Source organism: Heterocephalus glaber, unplaced genomic scaffold (genome assembly GCF_053883595.1).
Source record: "Heterocephalus glaber isolate CG9 unplaced genomic scaffold, H.glaber_assembly_v1.0 deba00001504, whole genome shotgun sequence".
NCBI lineage: Eukaryota > Metazoa > Chordata > Mammalia > Rodentia > Bathyergidae > Heterocephalus > Heterocephalus glaber.
In genome coordinates, this window is record NW_028258324.1 from 49,347,196 (window position 1) to 49,353,388 (window position 6,193).

Sequence of the window (6,193 nt, forward strand, 5' to 3'; positions counted from 1 at the left end):
AGCGCTCCCTGCAGGACGCTGGCTGGTACTGCGTGCTGTGGCCTGCGCCACCGCCTGCAGGTCCTTGAGCGCTAGTCCGGTCCTGTCCGAGCTGCGGGTCTCCGTCCACTCTGACTCAAAATGGAGACACTATTGAGAACGGTAATAAAAAGCTCTCCCTCTAGACCCAGAATTGGAATGTGAGCTCTAACGATAAATGAGGGAAAAGAGAGTGACAAATTCCTGTAGCTCAAGCAATGATCCGCCAGCAGTACATCTAGCACCCAAATCTTGGCTTCCAAATTTCATTCTCAATGAAAAGAATCAGGCTCTTTGCCGCAGCTCTTCAGAGAAAAAGCTGATTTCAAGGCCAGGGCAGGCAAATTACAAGATGAGGATGTTTTGGCAGAAGATAACGAAGTGTTCAAAAAATGGCGGGGAAGGATCAAAAGGTTACAGGTGGTAGTTTGAAGGGTCTCCTCATAGCTACTTTTAACAGCAAAATAAATCATCCTAATGAATTGTGAACCGTCGAATAAATAAAAAACCAGGAATTTATACTAATATAAATGATTAAGTGGAGGAAGAAAGAAGGCTTTCTTTACAATGGAATGCCAGTTATTATTAACCATAGAAAATGATAAACAAATGCTAAAACTAGTGAGTGAAAGTTTGACAAGAAATTTTAGTTCTCGTCAAAAGATCTGTCCACAAAGCCAGGTCTGGTGGCACAGGTCTGAAATCCCAGCACTTGGGAGGTGAGGCAAGAGGATGCCAAGTTTAAGGCCAACCAGGGTTACAGAGTGAGACCCTGTCTTATATATTTTTTAAAAAATCTCCCCACGTAGATTATTTGTTTTTGTTTTTTGTTGTTTTTTTTTTTGGTACTGGGGATCAAACTCGGGACCTTGTGCTTGCAAGGCAGGCGCCAGAACCACTGAGCTAAATCCCCAGCCCTCCCCTCCATGTAGATTATTAATTATGAAAGAAAAAGAAATACTTTTATAAAGGACTAACCTGGTGGATACCACCTGAAATAGTTGTTTTGGTGCGTGAACAATATCAAGAGAATTATTTCAATTCAAATTTCCTGTTAAAGATAGGAGAAGTAAGGTACAGAATGGGAGAGAGAAAACTCCTCAGGCAGGATTACAACCAGAAATCCAGAAGGTAAATATTAGGGATGCTTTTAAGGAAGTAGTAGGAGAACAACTCCAAACCTATTGACCAAGGCCTTTAAATACCTGGTACATAAAATCATACATCTTAATATAGTGATTTAAATTTAATCGAATCCACAGAAGTGAAATAACCGTAGATGTGGGGTTGATGATGAGATCAGGACAAAGTTGGCTTCTTACTCAAAATCAGAGGTAAATGTTTTGAAGATCACACTTCAGTGACATTTTAAGCATAAGCCTGAGGTACTTGTTTTCCATCTTTTTAACTATTATTTCTTTTAGTTACTGGTTCAGCACACAACTTTCAACAGATAGGTCTGAATATGTTGTGAGTGTATGTACATGAATCTAGACCTCATCTTAATGGGTAATAAGAAACAATTCCAGCGATATAAGCCAAGCTAACTAGTGGACTGGGTTAACATTATTTGGTGTTTTTTTTGTTTTTTTTGTTTTGCTTTTTTTTTTTTTGGTACCAGGGATCGAACTCGGGTCTTTGCGCTTGCACAGCAGGCGGTGAAACCACTGAGCTAAATCCCCAGCCCCAAAAGTAATTCAAGGTTTTACCTTGTAGACTTTGATATTTCTTCTGGAGTTTGCATATTAATAAAGTCATAGATCTTAGAAATAATGACAAAACCAAGCCCCAGACAAACAAAAACAAAGTCCCATGCCTGCCCCCGCCCTGCATCTTTGGCTATAGTAACAAGCTCAGTGTCTCAGATGTGTCTCCCGAGGACCAGCGCAATAACCTGGTTAGCTCGATCCTGACTCTAGTGTAAAGAGATGGAACCCATATTCACCTCGTGTGCATCCCAGTGCAGGGCAGCTTCCTTTCAGTGGTGCACTAAGAGATAGAAAATGAGAAGAAAGAAACTGTATAATTCTCCATGATAGATGAGAGAGTTTTTAAAAATGAGACTAATTTGAAATAGTCTTAAACATTTTCATAACTTGTTCAAATACTTCATTCATTCAACAAATATGCCTGCCCCATATTGAGAAATAAGGGTGTTGAAGGAGAGTAAGGAAGCTGGTCTACTCTTTAAATTTTACATGTTTGTTGGGGAGGGCCGGGATTTATCTCAGTGGTTCCCCCTCTTGCCACCCCCCACCCCGCCCCAGTGCAAAGTCCTGAGTTCCAAGCCCGGTACCAGAAAACAAAGAAAGAAAGAAACAAACAAACAGAAAAACATGTTTGTTGGGGAGTGCAGTGTAAGGAAGGTATTGTGATACTTCTGTTCACAAATTTAATTATTTCCACGATTCTGGTCACAAACTAAATTGGATGAGAACCAAATCAAATTTCAACATGAGCTCAACATTGAACCTAACCATTGAATTTGATTCAGTTTTCATCCAATTCAGTTTTCAATCAGAATTGTGGAAAGAATCAAGTTTGTGAACCGAGGTGTCACTCTACACAGGAAGGGCCAAATGATAAATGAACAAACAATAATGGGTAATATATGTTGAGTGCTTATTTTGAGCCAGATTCTGTGGAAAGCACTTTGAATATATTAACTCATTTCATTTCCTAACAATTTTGTGATGCACTACTGTTATTCTGAAAACAAAGGCCCTGAAATATGAAGGGCTTTGCCCCAAGTTGTCCAGCTGGTGAGGTGTATGTGGGATTTGAGCCCACAGAGTCTGGGCCTAGTGCTCACTTGCTCTAGCATTCCACTCTACTTCTGAGTAGCAATGTGGGGAAAATAGAATAAAATACAGTGAGAGGCCACCCTGTGGATGGCCGCTGCTTAAATTGGGAGCAGAAGGGCTCTGAGGAGATGCCATTTGAGCATCTAGATGAGGAAGAGACCTCAATGACCTCGGAGGAGAGCCTTGCTAAAATCTGGGGAGGACTGCAGAGGCTCTAAGGTGCTAATAATGACAAGGAACGAAAAGAGTGCTAGCAAGCCTGGAGCAGTGTGTCAGGGTAAAGGGACGCGCTCAGGCAGAGGAGGAAAGTGTAAGAGGGCAGATCATTTGCTGTGAGTTAGGAGTTTGAATATCCAGGCACAGTGGGAAGAAGCTGGGGAAGTAACAGGATCTGGTGTGCATTTGAAAAGGTGAAAGCCAGATGCTCTGTGAGAACAGAAGGCCTATGGGGCAGCTTCTGCAGTCACCAGGCGAGAGATGATGGGGCTGTGGGGGCAGCTTAGCACTGGAATGGAGACAGGAGATAAGCTTAGGATAGAGATGGCAGAGATAAAAACATATTCATAGATTGTGAAGAGTGATAAAAAGAAAAGAGTTTATACAATTCTCTACTTCTAAGACAGCATTTGAATCAAGCAATTAACTTTTCTATTTTTCTAGAATTGCCTTAGATTTACTTTTTGTATAATCTCTCAAGTATATGGCATGGCAAAATCATTGCTTACCGAAATATGCATTTTTATTACTTGAAAAAACTGACTCAAATGCCATACATTACACCATGTCAAGGGGCTTCTTCATCCTAGATGAGCAGAGCCTTAGTTCAACATGTACTGAGTTTTGTTATCTCAAAGGCACAGTGGTAGATGCCCATGTGATGAAGATATGGTCCCATTCGCCGCCAGAAGTGTTCTCTCTAGCTGGAGACAAAGTCGGACAAGCGGACAGATTTTAGAGATGGAGGATTCTGCTCTGGAAGGCTGGGGAGTAGAGTGATCACAGAGCAGGTTCTGCTGGTGGAAAAGCAGAGTGCAGGCAGCTTCTCAGTGAGACCATCCTTGGGAGACAGAAGAACACAAGCAGGGTGCTGAAGTGCAATGGGAGCAGAAGACTCTACAAAAGTTCAGTATTTCTGCAGCATCAAATGCAGGGGAGAGGAGGGAGGTGAAAATTTAACCTGAAGAGTTAGCAAAGGTCATATGATACAGGCCTCATGTGTTAAACCCGAGAGTGTGAGCATTATCTTGTGTGGGGGCTGGGGGGGAGTTGAAGGATTTCCATTAGATCCTCCTGGTAGCAAAGTAGAAAGTACGTTGGTGGGCAGAGAGCAGAGGAAGCTGTTGGGAGAGTGTTCCTTTGAAGATATCCAAGAACGAGATATTAGCTTGGACTCGACTCAAGTGATGACCATGTAGTAAACAGTCCAAGGATGCCTAAGAAGTAGACTCAAAAGGCCTTGGAGGAAAGGAGAAAGGAGTCGTTGACAAGAATTCCAAGGTTTCTTGTTGAGGATAGGGATGCTTTTTCTGAGATAAAGAATGATGGGAAATAGCCAGGCGTGGTGGTGGACACCTGTAATCTCAGCACTCAGGAGGCTGAGGCAGGAGGATTGCCATGAGTTCCAGGCCAGCCTGGGCTATATAGTGAGTTCAAGTCCAGCCTAAACTACACAAGACCCTGTCTCAAAAACCAAAACTAAATAAAATAAAAATAAATTTATAAGGATGGTGAGAGAATAAAAGGTTTAAGGAAAAATGATAAATTCCATTTGGAATATTTAGGTTGGAGGTACCTATGAGACATTTAAGTGGTGAAAGTGAGTAGGCTTCTACATGCGTAAGTCGGGTGCTCGTAGGAGACACACAAGCTGGAGATGTAAAGGTGAAAATCCTCATCCTATAACCAAAGCCCTGACGATGGATGGGAGAAGCTGCAGGGCTGGGAAAAGCAGGCCTGAGGGGCTTGGCATTTACTGTTTCAGAGGAGGAGGAGAAGCTGGCAAAAGAGGCCAAGTTAAAATGGTCAGAGAGTCCTATCCAGATTAGAGAAACGGAGTAGTGATAGACATGAAAGGCAAAACAGTCATTAAAAAGGTAAATTGTAGAATTTCTTAACTGGATTCCCCCACTCCACCCCACCCCACCCCCACCCCACCCCCACCCCAGTACCAGGGATCAAACTCAGGACCTCGCACTTGCCAGGCAGGAACAGTGCCACTGAGCTACATTGCTGGCCCTTCTTAACTGCATTTTTAAAGCAAGAAGGAGAGGATGGAGATGACTCTGAAGGCTCTGGTTTCGGTAATGTCATTAATTGATGTAGGAATTATTGACAGGAAAGCAGGTTTGGGAATAAGAGAATGAGTTCAGTCTTCTGATGGACTCAGGATAAAATACCCTGATGGACATGTCCAGCAGTTCATCAGATTGAGAGGTTTAAAATTTAGCAAGAGGAGTGATGTCAAGGATATGCTAGGGAACTGTCATGATGGATAACCTGAGCAGCATATTTCAAATTGCTGATGCAAAGTATATGACACAAAACATACAATACAAATAAAGTACCAGGAGTACATCATATACTAATCCACTGATACACGTCATTAACGCAAAATATATAGAATAAGATAGAGTGATACAAAGGTCTCTAAGAGTTTTTAGATTAATTGACTCAATTATATTCAGCAACATTCTCAGCAACATCATCTAATTGCAATCTGAACACTTCATTAAGGTCTAAGTCACTACATGCTATGCTCAAGGAAAATTAGTTGATGAATTACTGCATTTATAATATAATATTTGTGCCTAATTTTTATCACACTGTTGATGACAGTTTGAAGCTTGTTTTATTTTTGGTGGTTTTGAGACAGAGTTTTGCTATGAGCCCACACTGACTTTGAACTATAAGTCTTCCTGCCTCAGCTACCCGAGTGCTGGAATTACAGCACTACCACAGACAGGTGTGTGTGTGTGTGTGTGTGTGTGTGTGTGTGTGTCTGTTGTGTTTTATGGGAATTGAACTCAGGATTTTACACTAAGCTATATTCCCCAGCCTTTTTGTTTTTTAGACAAGGTCTTGCCAAATTGCTCAGGTAGGACTTGAACTTGAAATTTTCCTGCCTGAGCTTCTCTCAGTGCTGAGATTACAGGCATGGGCCACTGTGCACGGTAACCAGCTTGAAGCTCATTCTTGACCTTGTCAGTCATAATAGTATTTTATTGACTTAAGGCAAAAAAATCTTGGATTGAGTTAAAGAACAAAGGGAAATTTTACGTTTTCTTACAACCCATCCTGTTATACCATCACCTGAAAGATTTATGAGTTTACAAAAAACCCCACTGTGGACCAGGCCATGACAGCTGCTGAAA